Source organism: Gracilinanus agilis, chromosome 2, assembly GCF_016433145.1.
Source record: "Gracilinanus agilis isolate LMUSP501 chromosome 2, AgileGrace, whole genome shotgun sequence".
NCBI lineage: Eukaryota > Metazoa > Chordata > Mammalia > Didelphimorphia > Didelphidae > Gracilinanus > Gracilinanus agilis.
This window is the reverse complement of record NC_058131.1, coordinates 89,167,249-89,188,264: the sequence shown is the minus strand read 5'-3', so window position 1 is coordinate 89,188,264 and position 21,016 is coordinate 89,167,249. Positions and strand designations below refer to the sequence as shown.

The 21,016-nt window shown below is 35.8% G+C and overlaps 1 protein-coding gene across 1 annotated transcript in view; it reads right to left on the bottom strand.

Moving 5' to 3' along the window:
- EML4 (EMAP like 4) overlaps positions 1-21,016 on the bottom strand; it is a 117,376-nt gene that overhangs the window by 95,690 nt on the left and 670 nt on the right. The gene's annotated exons all lie outside the window — the stretch shown is intronic.

Below are 21,016 nucleotides of genomic sequence, written 5' to 3'. Positions count from 1 at the left end.
ATTTTCTCCCCTTAGCATTCCCACTACAAACCACATACATATGCCCCTCCTTTTTGGGGGGGTGGGGGGAGAGGAGAGAAAGGAGAAATACAATTTCATCAATATTATGTTCAAACACAGTTTTTAGAATCCTAGAACATCAAATCTGGAAGAAGTGTTGGGGGTTAGTTAACATAATCTTTTGATTTGATGAAAAGGAAACTGAGGCTTAGAGGAGTTATATGACTATCCCAAGGATATAGACTAAGTGGTACTGCCACTAGCAAAGCTTTCTGAGTATTAGTCAAATGTTTTTCTAACTATGTCAGTTAGAAAATAGTACCACCACCACCACCAACAAAAAATCTGTCTGTTAATCTTTAGGCCCCCAACTTGTAGGTAAAGCTAGTAAAGATATATTATGACTGCCTACACTTTATTTAACTAATCTAACCTAGGTGACACACTGGGCACAAAGACAAAAAGATTCTTCTTTCAAAGATTCTTCTTTCTGAGTTCAAATATGGACTTGGACACTGATCCAGCTGTGTGACTGAAGACAAGTCACTTAAATCCATTTGCCTCAATTTCCTCATCTCTGAGGAAATAAACTGGAGAAGGAAATGTCAAACAACTACAAGATCTTTGTCAAGAAAATCCAATAATTGGTAATATTGGTATAGCTAGTACTATTGCCCATTCTTCTATTTTCTTTGCTGTGTCTGTATGTGACTCAGCTGTTTGCATTGTTATTTCTATTTTGTCTCCTGCTATGATCCCTTTTCCCCCTTTCGATTGAGCATTCTCTTCAAGTAATTTTGCTATTTCCTTTCCAGTTTCGGGGTGATACCCCCTTGAAGTCTCCCAGTGTATATTCGGCAAGAGGGGAAAGCTAGAAGAGAGTCACACCCTCATAGACTCCCCCCCACCCTCATCATAACTTTGATTACTGGCTCTCTTAATTACTATAGGAGTCACATAAGACTCAGACATGACTGAAGTAACAGTCACATCTAGGACTGTCTTGAAACTTATAAAATATTCTTTTTTTAATCCTCTCCTCCCATACAAAGGATTTTACAATTTCTAAATACAGTATACACACCTAACATTGCACTGTCAGCAACAACATGAAAAAATAATGCATTTCTTTATATAATATATATTTGTATAATATATAATATATATTTCTTATAAAACTTGAATATGAGCTTGAAATTACTGATCCTTCACAGCTTGTTAAAATGGAATTTAATGAAACAAAATACTGAGTACTTTAATGCCTTTACTAATATACTACTTACTCGTTGTGATATATAAGAAACACTGAAAACTTCACTTGAATCTCACACCAAAACTTAGTAAGGGAAATACTATAGTTATTATCACTGTTTTACAGATGAAGAAACTGAGATTTGGAGAGGATACATAACTAACCTATAGTCATATATCTAATAAATGTCACAGGTGGAATTTGAACCTAGATTTTCCTGAAGTTTGAACATTTTCTACTACTCTTTGCTGCCTAGGTGAAAGGTGTCATTGACACCAGTGTGAAGAACACACTGGAATCAGGGAGATGACCATAAGGGGATTACAATAATCAAAAAGTAAAAAGGGCCTGAACTAGCAGAGTGGAAGGAGGAACAGAAAGGAGACTGATGTTTAGAAAGGTCATTAATCAACAAGCATTTATGTTCCTCCCATATGCCAGGTGCTGGGGATACAGGGACAAAAATTTAAAAATTTCTGTCTTATAACATTATAAAATCTACTAATTTTGAAAGACTAAAGAAATCTGATCAACCAGGATACCAGAGGATAGATGATGAAAAAATACTATCCCCACCTTTTGACAGAGAAGTGATAGACTAGATATGCAGAATAAGAGAGATATTTTTGGACATGGTTTATATCAGATTTTTTCCTTGACTGTGCATATTTGTTTCAAGGGCACAGTTTTAAAATTTTTTCTGGGGAGGAGGAAAAAATAAATGTATAATAATCTAAGAAAAAATATTAATTTTTTTCTTAAAGTCCCTGCCCTCAAAAAGCTAACATGCTGTTGGGGGAGACAATGTGGAAATATAAAAAGTATCTATATTTTTATGTATACATAACGTACACAGATAAACACATATATTTATATGTACATTTATTATACTTGAGATTTCAGTGGTAAACTCACAATAGAAAATACTAATACAATATAGATCAGCATCTTTTTTGCAGCTTATAGTTTGAGGGAGTTGTGTGGGCACTAAAAGGCTAAGTGAATTCTTTTTTTTTTTTTTAAACCCTTACCTTCTGTCTTAGAACCATATTGGTTCTAAAGGCAGAAGAATGGTAAGGGCTAGGCAATGGGGGTTAAGTGACTTGCTCAGGGTCACACAGCTGGGACTAATTGATTTCTAAGAATCAAGCAAGATCTAAATCTAAATCCAAGCAAGAACACAGACAAGTCTTTTTGGCTCCAAGTATAGCTCTCTGTCCACTATGCCATGCTTCTTCCTGCTCCTGACCATTTCCCTTGGTGCCTTGTATTTCATGTATGTATGTAAAATCAAATAGAGAGAAAGAACACAAAGAATCTCACATTTGAGGAATGGCAGTAAGGCAAGTTTGGCTAAAGCCAGAAACAGAGTTTGTGAAGAGAATTAATAAAGTTGGACAGGTAAGTTAGGTCAGGTTGTGATGTGCTAGAAATGCAAAAGAGTCGGTATTCATTCATAGAGTCAATGAAGTGTACACTAAAGAGGGAGTAACATCATTACTCTAATTAGGGCAGATGAGACAATAACTGACAACAGAAAGGTTAATTCTTTTTTTTTAATTTCCATTTTCTCTGTAAAGAAGAAATGATCTTTAAATTAGAAATGACAAAACAAAAATAAATAACATGAGACTGATATCCAAGATATTAGCAAAAAAATCACCTAGCTGCCAGTGATAAACTTAAGTCACCCATCCCAGATAAGTCATAGCTCCAGATACTGAAATAATTGGCAAATGTCACTGCTGTCTATGATATTTTAAAAGTAATGGAAAATGGGAGAGATGCCCATAATATTGGAGGACAAAAGATGATTTTTCAAAACTTGGAAGAGAACGTTCTACAAACTATATACCAGTGAGTTTGACTTTGATTCCTGGGGAAAATTTTAAAGTATCATTAAAGAGATGGTTGACCAACATCTAGAAAGGGAAATGATGATTACAGACTCCCCATGGCTTCATCAAGAATAGGTCATGTCAGACTAACTTCATTTCCTTTTTTGACAGGATTACTAAACTAAAAGATGAAGGAAATGGGATGGATATAGTGCGCCTAGATTTTAGCTGTGGAGATGGAGAGATATGGATTGGATGATACAATAGATGGATTCAGCATTGATTGGACAGAGAAAGTGGTGGTTGATTTTGTTCTGCTTAAAATTTTTTATTAATAACTTAGGTAAAGACTTAGATATAGTTTATTATATTTGAAGGTAACACCACACTAGAAGAAACAGCTAACAGTATGACACAGTCAAGACTGAAAAAGATCTAAGATAAGAATACTAAGCTATGTTTAAGAAGATGAAATTCAAAAGGGACAAGTCTTGCATGTGGGTAATAAAATAATTAGCTTCACAGAAAAGTACAAAATGGAGAAATCATGGATGGGCAGATCTACTTTGTCCTCTGGTTCTAAGATATATAAACAGTTTTCTTTTAGGATTTTTTTTTTTGTCTCTTTCCTTAGTATGGCTTTCAGAGAGTCCAATGGGACTTAAATTGTCTCTCCTAGATCTTTTTCCAGGACAGTATCCCACCCCTACTGCCCCCCAAACTATGAGATATTTCACCTTTTCTTCTTTTTCACTTTCCATTTTTTGAACTTTAGGTATTTCTTGATGTTTTATGAAGTAATTTACTTCTCTGTGATCAATTCTATCTTGGGAGATGTTATTTCATGGATAAGATTTTCTTTTTGCTCTAAGCTACTAATTCTTTTTCCATATCTTTCTTTCATAGCTCTTATTTCTTTTCCTATTTTTTCTTTACTGTTCTCATTTTTGTTTTTTTAAAAAATATGTCACTTTCTTAGCTTCTCCCTCACCCCCAATTCTTTATATCTTCTAGGAATTCTAGTTGGACCTCTGCTTAGGAATTTTCTTTGAAGCATTGCTTGTTTTTGTTTTGGAGTCATTCTTTTTGAGTTTGTGTCTTGCCTTTCCTTCTCTGTCACTATAAGAATTCTTTATGGTGGGATTCTTTTCTTCCAGCCTAGTTCTTTACTTTGGATTTTATATTAGAGCTGTACTAAAAAAACAAACAAACAAAAAAAAAACCCTTACCTTCTGTCTTAATATCAATTCTAAGACAGAACAGCAGCAAGGAGTAGGCAATTGGGGTTAAGTGACTTGTTCAAGGTCACACAGCTAGGAAGTATCTGAGGCTAGATGTCCTTAGCTGTTTGCTTCTGAACTTGCTCTTTGATCAATATACAATTAGGTCCTGTGACCATACCTCTAGATCTGTCTTGGCGAACCTATAGCATGTGTGCCAGAGCATGCTGGAGGTTTCCCTTCCCCCTCTCCACACATGCCCAAGGACATTTTTCACATGACCTGCCCCTCTGCCTAGCAGCCCAGTGGGAGGAGTGTATCCTCCTTCCCCTGTCTGGGGTAAGTTTGGGGGAGGGAGGAGTTCACATGCAGTTTGGGTATTTAGTCTCTAAGGTCTCTAAAAGATTTGCCATCACTGTCCTAGATGGAGATTCTTTTCAGTCTACCCTGGATGTGTCCTGAAATTAAACAGTGACAGTGCTGCCAGATGGTACCTGTTCCCTGACCCTGCCCTAGTTCAGGAATCCTCTGGTGCTATGTGCCCTGATGTAGTCTAATACTCTTAAGTCCTTGGGTACTGGTACCTGGTTTCAGTGTTCCTGGACATAGCCCATCCTCAGTATCTGCTTCACTTCTGTGTCAACAAAATGATTCACTCTGATTCTTTTCTTAGATTTTCCAATCAAGATTCAGTCTAATATTATTTTCTAGATTATTTGTGGAGGAAGTTTGATGGGGAATCTGAGCTATGTTGCTTCTTGCTTTTCCACCTTCTTTACTCCAATCCAGGTGAATGGATTTTAGTGGACTACAAGCTCAATAAGTTAGTAGTCCGATATGGCAGCAAAAAAAATTAAGTGATTGGTCTTCATTCAGAAAGGCATAGCTACCAGCCATTGTTGGGCACCTAGGGTTGGTCAAACCAAACACTGTTAGGTTTCTAGAGCCATAATCTCTCATAAGAGGCAATTTTCTTTAGCACTTTTGAAAAGCAATTTCTTGACCATTGATGGGCCCTATTTGCTACTGAATAGATAATGTGGAGTGTCTTATTATCATCCTTTTAGGTTTGCCTATTATGAGTTGCATGATACAAGATGGTTCCTCTAGCAAAATGGGTAATGTAAAGGAGGCTTCTATTATTAAAAGGAAATAGTACATTCAATATCATGTTCACCTAGATCATTTAGGTGGTAGGGCCTCTCATGAACTGTCAGAAGCTGATGCTTCCAGTTACAGCCCTGATATTCTCCCTCCTCTATTAGTCCAGTAGGCCTTCATCTAGGTCAGTGACAGGCAACCTTTTGAGCTTGGTGTGTCAAAATTCGCTAAAAAATCGAGCATAACTTGGGAGGTGTGTCACTTAGAAGAAAAAACCCATAATTTCACGATATTTATAGTTTAAATGAGAAAAATGTATACTTGTAATATATAACTGTATTACATAAACCAAAATAGGTAAATTAATATAGGTAGAATTGTCATCTATAGTGCACTACACTATATCAAATATTTCATCCTTGGCATGCAGCCTCATACTTCTCTGTATGCAGCCACATGTGGCCATGTGTCATTGCTGACACGTATGTCATAGGTTTGCCATCACCAACCTAGGTAGACCTGATTCTTGAAGAATGCAACTTTGCCTGGCTCACTGTTGGCTCTACAATAAGAGAAACATATTCAACTGAACCTTGGTAGTAATTAAACCAATAATGAGGTATATATACCCTGAGGAGTGGAAAATTTTTAACAAGTTTTTCTAGTGTGCTTGTGAACTTCAAGGTTGGTGTATGATAAAACCTTAAGGGATGTTTTGGATAAGAATCTATCCTGGATTCATGGTCAGTAGCTATGGGTCGGACCAAATGGTCTGGGCCCTGAAGAAGATAGGATCAACTAATCGAAAGCTCTCCCTTTGAACTTCAGGATCAACAAAAGAATTTTACCAATGTCTCTGATGGAAGGTGAAAGTGAAAAGTGCATTTAATGTGGAAAAAATGGGATCCCCTAACTGCCTTGGTGGTAATTCAGAGTTTCTAGATAAAGACAAGAAAGTCCTTCCCATGGAAGCTGGCAGCCCTTCAGCAGAGGTATACAAAAGGACAGAGATTTGGCATTAGTCTTTGTCCTTCCTAACTCTTCTTCCCATGCAAATGGTGGTAGTGCAATGTAGTATAATTTAGTGTAGTGTTGTATAGTATAATGTAGTACAGTACAGTGTGATATACTGTAGTCCAATGTATTGTAGTATGGTGTAATGTAGTGCAGTGTGCAGTGAACTGTGTATATGTTCTGGCTAGTGAATCACGAAACAATAAAGGGTTGGTGATACAGAGAAAAATTTCAGTATTGACAATGGCACCTGAGAGGATAATGACTTCTTATCTTCCTTTTTTATTTTTGTGATCTGTAATGGAAAATGATGTCTACTCTAGAAGCAAAACCATCGGAATAGTATCAAGATCCTGATGTTTCTAATTCTATTCCTGCTCATTATCACCACTTTACAGTTAGGAAACACTGTGAACTGCAAAGATTTAGCATCACTCACCAAAACATAGACTAGACCATTAAGATCCGGAAATCAATCCTTTGGAAGGGAAGGCCCAGGATTTTTTTAATCTTTATTCTCCATCTTCAATCTCCCTTTTGGAGAGACTACTGTCTTTTCTGTTGTGCTGTTCATTTTTGTTTTTCCTCGACTAAGCTCCTTTCCCAGTGCTGCCTACCCCAGGCTTCTTTCTTATGTTCCTGAGATTGATGTTGTCTATTAATGGCCACTGCTGTTTGCAATACTCCTGTGTGGCTACTCTAGATTAAAATGGATTTGAGGAAATGCTTAAAATAAAAATTTAATAAAACATAATGTTAATTCGTAGTTTTCTAAGTCAATATGAAGCCTGCAGACCCTTATGTATGGCTTAGTGGCCCATTTCTCCTTGAGTTTTGACACTACCCATCTAGAAGACCTTTTATTATCTTGTTAATAAGGTGTGAGACATGGTAGGAACATTATTTGCTATGTAGGCGAGGTTGGTTTTCCCTTAAAAGGTTGATTATAATGACTCATACTGTTACAAGGGTCTATTGCTGATAATTTTTGTTCAGGAGTTCTGAGCTGGAGAAGGGGTACTATTAGGTGTAAGGATGGGGGATGGGTCACTGGCTCTGTTTATTCTTATATAGGGCACAGAATATAGCTTTGGGGGAGCATCTATGGTAAACAGGTACAACTTATATGAAAATCCAACAAAGGAAACAGAAAAAGCAGTCAGGATAGAGTAATGTGAGGAAATTTAGAAAGAATATTAAAGAAATGAAGTTGATCAACAATGCAAAAAGAATTTGTAGAGCGATCAAGGAGGATAAGGATTGAGAAATGCCTGTTTATATTTGGCAGCAAAGGGATCATTAGTAGCTCTGAAGAGAATACTTTAATTGAATGCTGAGGTCATAAGACAGACTGCAAAGAGTTAAGTGAGAGGAAAGGAAATGGAGGTACCCCAAATATGTATATTTTTAGCTGTTTCAATGCCTCTTCCTCCACTTTCCCAAGTAATTTCCTCCTCTTGGCAGCTATGCTGAATCTAGAATCAAGGAGGGACCCGAGCATGTATTTGGTTTAAGATACCTACAAACTGTAACTCTAAGCAAGTTACTTACATTCTTTCGTCATCAATTTTCTCATCAGTAAAATGAAGGTAATAATAGCAACTGTTACATAGGGTTACTGTAAAGTTCAAATAAAATATGTAAAGCATTTTGTTCTATAAAAATTTTTTTGTTCTATAAAAAAAGCTATCATTATTTCTAATAATAATTCACTAAAGCATGTATTAAGTTTCTACAACATGTTAGTCATTGGTAATATAAAGACAAAGATGGAAAAGTCTTTCTAAATAGTCTACTGAGGAAGGAGTTGTTAGGGGTTGGGGAAAAGAAATTGTAACTAAAAAGGAGACAGAAAATATAAAATAAATTACTTATGGGTTAGGAGAACATTAACAACTGGGGGGATCAGGAAGGTGGTTCCTTGAGGTGAGTTTTGAAGTGAGCTATGGATTCCAAAAAGTAGAGGGAAAGTATTCCAAGCATAGAAGCCAGCTTTAATTGCTTCCTGACATCACATCTGCCCTTTTCCCATAGTTCTTCCTAGAACCTCCATTTTGGGAAAGGGCCCCAGAATTACCAATCCTCATTCTCCAAATTTAGCTATAATGCCTCTGGTGGGTAGCTCCTTCTATCCCCTTTTTCAGATTCTCTTTTATGTTTTAAGTTCCTCCAATGCAAGCTCCTTGATGGTAGGCACTGTCTTTTTCAATATATTTATATTCCCAGGGCCTAATTAGGACAGTGCCTGGCAAATAATAAAAGCCTCTGGCACATAGTAGTTCCTTAATGGATGCCTGTTAAGAGCCCAAACTATTTAAAGGCATAGTGAGGAGAGCATAGTCAAATGGTGGAGAAGCAATTCAGTCTTGCTTATCACTATCTCTTATCCACAAGGTCCTAGAAAATGCACCTGTCATATTTGTGATTAAGAAAGTTGAAGAAAAGTCATAGTGAGTCATTCTTTTCCAGGGGATTAAACAGAAAAGTGTGTGGACCCTCAGGACAGAGTCTGGTCAGGAGCATGAATAGCAGCAAGGAACATTCCAGCACACAGGGACATTAAAAGAATGTAGGGGGTAGCTGGGTGGCTCAGTGGATTGAGAGTCAGGCTCAGAGATGGGAGGTTCTGGGTTTAAATCTGATCTCAGACACTTCCTAGCTGTGTGTCCCTGGGCAAGTGACTTAACCTCCATTGCCTAGCCCTTACCACTCTTCTGCCTTAGAACCAATCCTGGTATTGATTCTAAGACTGAAGGTTATGATTAAAAAAAAAAAAAAGAGTGCAAGACATGGAACACAGCTTTTTGTAGAGCAAAAGAACTGGGTTTGTAATTAAGAACAATATATCTAACAAAGACGAGTATAAAGATAAAAGATATTTAAAGAACTGAAAGTTTCAACTATTCCTGGGGAAAAAATCCAGGACTCAGTAGAAAAGCTGATCCCTAAGAAACATACAAAGTTAATGAAATGCTAATCATAAGCAACCCAAAATGTCAAATTGTTTGATTCCTGTATGGGAAAATGTCAAAATGTCATCTAAGGTCCCTGGGAATTGCATCACTGCCTTGGTATTTTGAAGGGGCATGTATGGAGAGAAGACAGCAGGTTGAGGTGAATGAATGGAATGAGCTAAAATGACAGTGTCTGAATAGACTAGGGCAGTGATGGGCAAACTATGGCCTGCGGGCCAGATTGGGGGTGGGGGTCCTGAAATGTTCTATCTGGCCATACATTATTCCTAATCTGACAAATACAATGAGTAGGATACAATACAATGAAATTTTGAAAGAGTTGCCTTAGAAACAGACTGACAGATGGCCCTCTCTTTAAAAAGTTTGCCCATCACTGGACTAAAAGATGGTAGGGTAGAATGACTATCTCATATGGAAGAGGAATGAGTGGACGAACTGCCATGGAGAAGGGGAATAGGGGAGGAGGGCTGATAGTACTAGAATCCTACTTTAATCAGACCTGGAATAAAGACAGAACAACATATGCAATTAGAAGGGTAAATTTTTTCTTAATATATAGAGAAATAGGAGGGAAGGAGGATGTGATAAGGGGAGGGGGTACACATGAAGAGGTAGGGGGGCAAAGTGAGGGGACAGGGATGGACTCTTAGGACTAGAGAGGGAAGGGATTTTTAGACTTGAATTCATATCAAGAATAGAAGGGCATGGTTGTGGGGATAAGGAAGGGATTTTTGGAAAGGTGGATAGAAAAAGAATTAAAAAATAAGGGGAGAGGGATAAGGGAGGAACCTTTGGAAAAGTGGGCCAATTTGGAACCAAGTGGGCAGAGGGTGAGGATAATGGAGGGTTTTTGGGAAAAGGGTGTGAATTGAAGAGTCATTGGTCAAAGGAAATTGGACATCTGAGGAGGGATACAGTGGAAAGAAAGGAAGAGGGGAGAAATAGTGAGGAAGAACAGAGTAGATGGAAATGCATAGCTAATAACTGTGACACTGAGTGTGAATGGGATGAATTCACCCATGGGAAGAAAACTGATAGCAGGAAAGGCTCAAAAACCAGGACCTGACAATGTGTTGTTTACAAAAAAACACACTCAAAATGAGAGACACACATAAAGTGAAAGTGAGAGACTAGAGCAAAATATACTATGTCTTAGCTGCTGTTCCAGAGAAGGCAGGAGTAGCAGAACTTGATCTCTGACAGAATTTGGGTTAAAATGGATAGAAGTGGAAGAGATGAACAGGGTAATGTTGAACAGAGGGTACTCTGGTGAACAAAGCATTGGCCCTGTATGCACTAAGTATGTAGCACCCAGATTTTTAAAGGAAAAACTAAATGAGATACAGATGGAAATAAATAAAAAAAATAATAATAGTGGGGAGTTTAATTTTTCCTTCTTAAGAGCTAGATAAATCTAACAAAAATAAATAAATTGAAAAGAAGTTAAAGAGATGAACAGAACCTTAGATAAATTAAATGATAGATATTGGGAGAGCCTCCACATATCTATATGAAATTAGTAGTAGATCTAAGTCTGAGTGTACCCATAATCCAAACATAGTTTCTGGTGGGACATTTCTGGTGGGACAACAATGGTTTAGAAAGCATAAATATTTTGCAAAAGTATTATTTTAACATCCACCATAGCATGAAGGTAATTTTACATCCCTAGGGGTTGTGGCATTGGAAAAAAGTTCCACTAGGTATGACCAAGCTGGAAAGATTTGGTTTTGGAAAGAGTATGATCTTGGCAACAGATTGTTTTAAGTTAAATATGGTTCTAGTAATGTATGTTAACTGTGCAGCCAGGTTAAAAACGATCAAATTAAATGCTGATAGGAACATGGAGAAACAGGCCTAATAATATATTGCTAGAGTAACTGTGAATTGTTTTTGTTTTTTAGAAAACAAAATAGAAATATATATTAAGCGCTCTAAAGCTTTTCATGTTCATTGACCTAGAGACCCCATTATTAGGGTTAGGCCTTAGTGGCATTACTGAAAGGGTAAAAAGCTGTATATGTATGAAAATATTTGTGGAAACTTTGTAATAACAAAATAACTAGAAATAACACAAATGCAAATGAATGGGAGAAATGACTGAAGAGATTATGATATTTTAATGTAATGGATATGTTCTGAGAAATGACAAATATTGAAAAAATAAGGAAAATAAGAGAAATATATGAAGAGATGAAAAGAGAAGGAAAGAGACTAATATATACTAGGATTACAATAAAGAAAAAACAATCACAAAAACATGAGAAAAAAGTATCCAAGTAAAAGGAATTCAAAAGTAGATGTTTACATTAGCATATATAGTTAACATATTTTAAAACAAATAGTAAACAATGTGGAATTTGTGGTTTTGCACATAATTTTAAAATTTGTTTAATTAAATGTTTTGTGGTGGTGGTTATTAAATATATAATAATAAAAAAGGCAAGTCTATAGTTAATACTAAAGACCAAGACAAAAAAAAAACAAAAAACAAGCAAAAACAAAAACAAAAAAAAAACCACCAAGCAAATTCTACAAAACATTTAAAGAAGAATTCATTCCAAGATTGCATAAATTTGAAAATATGTTTAAGGCAGAGGAACTATCACATTTTTTCTATGACACAAATATATTCTTTATACCTAAACCAGATAGTGAAAACACAGAAAGAAAACTATAAAACCAATTTCCCTAAGAAACACTGATGCAAAACTTTTAAATAAAATGCTAGCCAAGTAAACTGGAGCAATATAGTACAAAGGTTAGTTACACAGTATAACCAGGCTGGATATTGAGGACTGATTTAATATTAGGAAAACTATAATTGACTATATTAATTAAAAAGTATATATAATTACTTCAATAGATGCAGAAAAAGCTTTTGAAAAAATACACTATCCACTACACCTCCTGTTAAAAACAAGGTACGGGAAAAAGCTGTGTTTTCTTTAAAATGAAAAGTATTATGTATCTAAAACCAAAAGTCGTGTTACTTGTATGGGGACAAGTTAAAAGCCTTTCCAATAAGATCATGAGCAAAGCAAGGATGTTCATTATCATCATGACTATTCAGTATTATATTAAAAATGCTAACTAATGGAGTTGAGAGAAAGAGATATTAAATGAATAAACATAGGCAAAAGAGGAAGTAAAGGTATCATTTTTTGCATATGAAAATTTACTTAAAGAGCCTAGGAGAGTCAACTAAAAAAAATAATTAAAATAATCAACAACTTTAATAATGCTGTAAGACAGTGATTCCCAAAGTGAGTGCTACCGCCCCCTGGTGGGTGCTACAGTGATGGCCAGACTTTTTTGTATTATATTCTATTCTGAGTTCAATAAATAGTTTCATAATTTCCAGGGGGTGCTAAGTAATATTTTTTCTGGAAAGGGGGTGTAAGGCCAAAAAAGTGTCGGAACCACTGCTGTAGGACATAAAACAAACCCACAAAAATCATTATAATTTCTGTATATCACCAACGAAATCTAGCAGCAAGAAATTTCATTTAGAATAATTTTAGGCAGTATAAAATACTTGGGAATCTGCCTGCCAAGACATACCCAGGAAATAAATGAACACAATTTAAAAATACTCTTTACACAAAAGGAGACTTACATAACTGGGAAAATATTACTTGCTTAGGCAAAACCAAAACAATAAAAATGACAATACTATTTAAATTAACTTACTTATTCAGTGCTATAATAATCAAACCACCAAAAGAATCATGTTATAGTTAGAAAAAATAATAACAAAATCCATCTGGAATAGCAAAAATAATAATTAAAGAAATACAAATTAAAACAATTCAGAGGTATCACCTCACACCCATTAGACTGCCTCAGTTGAAAAATAAAGGAAAATGACAAATGTTGGATGGGCTGTTGGAAAACAGGTACTTTACATTGTTGATGGAGTTGTGATCTAGTCCAACCATTCCAGAAAGCAATTTGGAAAAAATGTTATTAAACTGTGCACACTCTTTGACTCAATACCAAAGGGATCAAAGAAATAAGAAAAAGAATCATATTTATAAAAAATATCTGTTGTGTCTCTTTTTGTCATGGTCCTTCAAATGGGGAATGCTTGAAAAAGTTATGGTTTATCAACCAATAAAATTTATTAAGTGTCTACTATGCTCCAGGCACAGGGCTAAGCATTAGGGATACAAAAAGAGGCATAAGGGGGCAGCTGGGTAGCTCAGTGGATTGAGAGTCAGGCCTAGAGATGGGAGGTCCTAGGTTCAAATCCGGCCTCAGACACTTCCCAGCTGTGTGACCCTGGACAAGTCACTTGACCCCCCCATTGCCCACCTTTACCACTCTTCCACCTAGGAGCCAATACACAGAAGTTAAGGATTTAAAAAAAAAAAAAAAAAGAGGCATAAGATAATTCTCACCTTCAGTGAACTCACAAAAAACCAAAATACATATAAACTAGCTATCTACAGGATAAATAGGAAAGAAGGGGGCACAAGAATTAAGAGAGGCTTTGTATAGAAGACAGGATTTTAGCTGGGACTTAAAGGAAGCCAGGGAAGTCAGTAGGTAGAGCTAAGGTCTAGCATTGCAGGAATAGGGAATGGCCAGAGAAAATACCCAGAGCCAAGAGATATTGGAATGTCATTTGAGGAACAGCAGGAAGGCCAATCTCAATAGAATAAAGAGTATGTGGTGGAGAATAAAGTTATAAAGGAAACTGGAAGGGAAAGAAGGGGCTAAGTTATAAAGGGCTTTAAATGCTGAATTCAAAGCCCTTCATAATCTAGAGCCAGTAGAGTTTAATGAGATGTAACATGGTCTGACCCACCAGCAGATTACTGTAATAATCCAGGTGCAAAGTGATGAGAGCCTGCACCAGAACGGTGGCAGTGTCACAGAAGAGAAAGGATGATTAAGAATGAGGGCAAAGGTGAAATTGACAGAACTGGGCAACAGATTGGATATGGAGGGATGAAACAGTGACTTCTAGGTTGTAAATCTGAGGATCTAGGAGGATGGTCCTTAACAGTAATAGAATACATGGCTAGGGAGGAGAGGGCTTATGGATAAAGATAATGAGTTCCATTAGGGATATGTTGGTTTTTGGGAAAAGAACAATAATCTTAAAACAACTGAAAATGAATGTTGCAAAATCACAAAGAACAGCCACTACTCACAAAGAAGAGATATGAGAAGACAACTTATTTTAGAGAGATGGTAAGTTCTATAGGTGTTAAACACTGAAAATGCTTTCTTTTCTTTTTGATGCAATGATTGTTTTTGTAAGTTCTGTTTGTTTATATGATATGGCTCTCTTAAAAGGAGAGGGGAGGAATACAGAGAGAACTTTAAGTGATGTAAAAATAAAAGAAATCTTACAAGTTGTGTGTTTTTGTTTTTTTAAAGAAAAATATGACCAGACCACACTGGCAATATTGAGTACATTTCGAGAGGCTTTTTTGTGCCAACCTCAATCTGCATGTTTTCATGAACCCTAACTAATTTTTTTCTGGAATTTTTATTTAATTAATTATTTTAGGGCATTTTCCCATGGTTACAAGATTCATGTTCTTTCCCTCCCCTCCCCGCACCTGTCTCCCTTAGCCAATGCACAATTCCACTGGGTTTTACATGTGTCACTGATCAAGACCTATTTCCATATTATTGATATTTGCACTAGAATGATCGTTTAGAATCTACATTCCCAATCATATCTCCATCAACCCATGTGATCAAGCAGTTGTTTTCCTCTGTGTTTCTGCTCCCACAGTTCTTTCTCTGGATGTGGACAGCATTCTTTCTCATAAGTCCCTCAGAATTGTCCTGGATCCTTGCGTTGCTGCTAGCAGAGAAGTCCATTATATTCGATTGTGCCACAGTGTATCAGTTTGAGTACATTTCTTGATATTATATTTTAAGGAAGTTGAAAAAGCTGGACAATGTCAGGAAACGAGAAAGCCTTTAATGTCATGCCAGATGAAATGTAACTGAAAAAACTGGGAATGTTTAGCTGGTTAAGAAGAGACTTATTAAAGGTCAGAAAGGTTGTCTCAGGGAACAGATAAGATTTATTCTGGTTGGCCCCAGATAACTGAAGTCAGAAAAATAGAAGTTGCAAAAGGGGAAATTTAGAGTTAATGTCAGGCAAGATTACTTAAAAAGTAATCCAAAAGTCAAATGGGTTAATTTGGAAGGTACTGGGTTCCTCCTTACTGGCGATGTTCAAGTGGAAACTAGATTACTCTTTTTAATTATTATAGTTAGAAATCTTGCTTATGCTAAATGAGGGAGGGGTTCTTAACTGAGGTCCAAGTATCACTAAGAGGTCCATGGAGAGATTTTGGGAGGTTCAAGAAATTTCAAAAAAATATTTTTATAACTATCTTTATATTTTCTAAGTATTTTATTTTCTGCATTTAAAAACATTATTCTCAGAAGAGGTGTATAGGTTTCACCAGATTGCTAGAGGGTTCCATGACCAAAAAAAAAGGTAAAGAACTCATGGTCTAGGATCAATCAAAATTGTGATAGGCACTGAAGATACAAAGACAAAAGTGAAAAAGTTCCTGCTTTTAAGAAGTTTCCAAGGGGCAGCTAGACGGCCCCGTGGATAAAAAGCAGGCCTGAGGTCAGGAGGACCTGGCAAATATAACGTCAGACACTTCTTGGCTGTGTGACCCCTGGACAAGTCACTTAAGAACAATTACCTAAGTCCTTACTGCTCTTCTGCTTTGGAATCAACCCTCTACCTTAGAATTATACTATTCTAAGGAAGAAGGTAAGAATTCAAACAAACAAACAAAATCCCAAAAGCAGAAACTTCTGTTGACTATTGCAGGAGATAACAAATACATAATATAAATAATGTATAATTTTGTTCAATATGTATTAGGAGTATGTGAATTAAGAAAATATTGTCCAGAAATTGTTTTTGAAATTCAAAATACATTTTCTCTTTCCATAAAAGTCTGATTAAAAAAGTATAATATGGTACTAGTTCCTTGAGGACAGAAACTGTCTTTCTTTTTGCTTGAATTTGTATCCCCAGTACTTAGCAGTCTCTGGGACAGTTGTTCAGCCTTTTCAGTTGTGTCCGACTCTTTGGGATTCCATTTGGGGTTTTCTTGGCAAAAACACTAGAGGGGTTTGCTATGTTCTTCTCTAGCTCATTTTACAGATGAGGAAACGGAGGCAAAGATGGTTAAGTAACTTACCCAGAGTCACACAGTTAGGAAGTGTCTGAGGGTGGGTTTAAACTAAGGTTTTCCTGACTCCAGGCCCAGTGTTCTATCCAATGTGTCACTTAGATGCTCCACAAAAACATAGTAGGCACTGGAAAATGCTTTCTGAAAGAATAAAATTGCTTACTTAGCCTTTCTGATCCTCAGTAAAATATATATAAAATAATTACAAGGTAATTTTTTTAGAGCAAGGTGTAAGTAGCTGGGTAGGATTAGAAATCAGAGGACTACTCATGTAGATGGTGATGTCTGAACTGTGCTTTGAAGCAATCTCTGGCCAAGAGGCACAGATAAGGAAGAAATGTATAAATGACCCACAAGGTAGCCTGTGCAGGCATATATATGTATATAGTATATGCAATATTTTGCCTGAGAAGGAGAAAGGTCAGTTTGGCTGGATCCAAAGAGGGTATAAAAGAGAGCAGTAGATAATAAGGCTGGGAATAGAACTTAGAACAGTGATGGTGAACCTATGGCATGGGTGCCAAAGATGGCACACAGATGCTCTCCATGGGCATGTGACTACTTCCCCCATAACCCCCTCCCCCCGCCCCCTGAGTTCGTTACTAGAAATGCAAAGGGATAAGAGCAGAGCTGCTCTCCATCATGCCTGATGACATTTTTTTCACATGACCTGTACCTCTGCCCAGCAGTCCAATGAGAGTGCATAGGGGGGGTAAGGTAGGCAGCTGACAGGCGGAAGAGTTGGAGGGAAGCAGAGTGCTCTGGCTACTCCTCTCCTACAGTGGCTGAGGACATTCCTCACTTCACCCACCCCTCCACCCAGCAGCTCAATGGCAGCACTTCCTCCTTTCCCTGTCTCAGTGTGTGGGGAGGGTGTGCCTAGCACTTGATGATGAGCTGGCACAGCACTTGGGGGTGGGGTGGGGGCAGGACCGGCTCTCTGTCTCTAAAAGGTTCACCATCACTGACTTGGAACAAAGTTGTGAACAGTTTTAAATGTCAAGAGGAGTTTTGTTATGGAACCACTGGAGTTTACTGTGTAGGAGAGTGCCATGTTCAAACATGTGATGTAAGAAAAATCACTTTGGTTGCTATATGAAGAATAAATTAGAGAGGGGCAGGACCTAAGGTAAGAAGGTATTATTATAGCAATCTGGCTCAGAGATGATGAAGAGTGGCCATGGCAGATTAGAAGGAGATGAATATGAGAGAGTTCAAGGTAAAATTGAAAAGTCTTGCAAACAGACTAGATATGGGGATTAGGTAGAGTGAGAAGTAAAGGCTGATTCCTGGGTTGCAATCTTATGAGGATGAACGGAAATATCCTCAACCAAAACATGACAGTGAAGGAAGAGTGGGCTTCAGGGAAAAGATATAAAGTTCTGTTTTGGATATGTTGAATTTGGGATACCTTGAGGACTTCTAGGTTGAATGGATTCTGAGATCTCTTCCAACTCTTAGATTCTGTCATCTAATTCTATTTCCTTACTACATTCATGAGGAAGTTAAAGTCCAGGAAGGTATTTGGCCAAGAAAAAGCTATACATTTACCACTTTCTTACAATATATTAGCATTCCTTTACGTATACATTTTATAGACATTCTGAATCTTAAAGGTAAACAGGATTTTCATCATATTTACACTGTCTAAATTACTTAACAGGGAAGAATAAGGTAGCTGACCAATGAAGCATAAGCATGGCTGGTAATGTTATATTTTTTTCCCTGAACACTGCTAACATTATGTCCATATATATACACATGCACACACATACATATACACATGCATCACCAATACAACAGCCTGATTCAATTTGGAGGGCATCACCATACTATAAAATGTGAGATACTATTTGAATTAGAGAGTTCTCTTAACATTCTCTTGTTTATTTTTTATAAACAAATTTCAATTTGTATTTAAGAATTATTTTTAAAAGTTATACCTTGGTTCTTTGATACCTGATATTCTCTTCAACTACAAGCACTTTATATAATCTTGAGAGAAATGGAACTTTACTAAGTCAAAGTTATTTTTGTTTATTTAAAAAAACAAATGACATATAACAGTTTTTTCATGATTTGAGGGTGAGAGGAAGGGAACATAAAGGTATCAGAAAAATCAGTCCCAAAGCAACAGAAGTAACTAATTCTAAAAAGGTTGAGAATTAGTGTTCTAATGGCAAATCTATACTTGTAAGTATTTTTGAAAATAAAATCAATAATAATCGCAACCAGCATTTATATGTATCACTTAAAAATTTGCAAAGTGCTGAACATATAAGTATCTTTTCTTTTTGAAACTTTAAGAAAAATATGTTAATTTCAAACATGGTTTACAAATTATTCTAAGGACAAACATGTTAGAAATGGGAACACCAAAGAGGCAATAGAAGTGAGCAAAGTTGATGGTGCTTAATACTTTATTGTCTATGCTCTTACCACCATGACACCTATGTTACCTAAAAGCACATGCACACAGAATAAGGTCAGAAGTGCCTTTAATTTGCTCTATTCACCATGTTCCTTACCATTGTACAGTGACAAAGACAATAAAGGAATTCACAGTGAAAGAGGCGAGAATGAACAAAATATTAACTTTACTTTGTGTTACTTTTACCAAAAATAAATATTTAGGTGACAAAAAGAGATAGGGAAGGGAAATTTTAGGCAAAGGTGAGGTAAAACATCTCCTTTTTTTATCTAAATGTCATCAACACTTAAAAAAACAAACTGATCTAGTTTTCAATCCACATTACAGGCTAGCAAAAATTCCCAAACTTTTTCAATTTGTGGCATATGGCACTTTCAATGTCTTAGTCATTTTTAAAAAGCCTCTTCTGGGCCAAAAGTAATACCTAACAGTACTGTTTAAGTAATTAGGTTCAAACAATTTAATAAGTATTTATGTCTTAACAATTTAGTAGCCTTTTAAAAAATAATGCATAAAAAATGAAAGAAAAAATATTTTTATTTTATTCTTAAATAATCATAATTACTTATTAATGGGCTAAGCATCCCTATTGGACACAGCACAGATTACAGATTTTCAAATCTTTTAATCGACACCACCACCATCATTTTCCTAATTTACAATTATTTTTGAGTGGTATCTCCTTTTATCATAGCCACACTGCTAAAAAATCACCTACAAAATATGGCCTATCATGAACCAGCAAATAGAGAAATTACTGGTATAGCCAAAACTATACATAAATAAAACCACGTCTCAATCATTTGAGAACTAGGATGAAATATAGCACAATAAAGTTCAAACTGTGAACTACTTCAAGCTAGTAATCTGGGTGGCTGCATTTCCCTTGAAAATTTAAAATATTCCAGGGGACCCTTTTGAGTTCTCTGGGGGTACTCTGTGGCACTACAGCTGGGAAACTTGGGGCCAATGTATATTGCAAAACATAATTATGTAATGGAAATGGGGTTTGAGTACATGAGTCAAAGAATGCATAAATAGGTATAGTGTCAAAACTCAATAAAGCTTAAAATTTGATACAGTGAGTAGAAAATACAGAATTTAGGTGAGCCAACTGTTTTAATAAGCTCAGTCTGGATTCCAAGAAGGTTGTTTTCACTAGATTTCTTACAAGATAAAATTATATGATTACTTAAAAAAAACTTAATATTAATTGTATGGTAAATGTTTTTATTCATTACATCTGAATATAAGGGTTTTTAAAATAAATCTAACTACATAATAATGAAACAATCATGATAATTTATTAAAAGCATACATTTTCAGTCTTAACTTCAGAGATACCATAAAAATGTTAAATGAACTACACAAATAACAAAAGATCTAATGTATGTCTCAATTGGTATTGCTGTTAAGGCAAAAAAATTCTTAATCAGAGATTCCGAATTGTCATCATCAGTGAATTAATGCTGGAAGGTACTGAGTTCAATCACATTATTTTATAGTGTTCTGTTTAAAAAGGCTACCTAACTATATTTTTAAAGATAAGCTAGAAATGGCTTACAAATTGTTATACGTTAGAAAAATGAAATTTCATCACTGAAAGCTCTCAGAATGCTGAAATAGCTAATTTAACATAGAAAATAAAATACTGAAATAGATCTTATATTCAAAAGATTTTACATATACTTATACATTTAAGTTAGTGACAACTAACATAGTTTCTAATGATACAATTAATTATTTTTATTTATCTTAGCTGAATACCATATATAGGTTTTCTTGAAGAAATTCTTTTTGGTAAATTTGTTTTAATACTTAAATCAAATAAAATGTTTAATATACAGCAAATTTGATAGCTATTGATCTAACTAAAAGTACCTTTTCCTTGAAAAATAGGTATTTATGATACATAATCATTAAAGTAAAAAAAAACAATTAGCCCCTTAACATACAGAATTTTAAAAAAATAAAATCTATTAAAAATCCATAGGC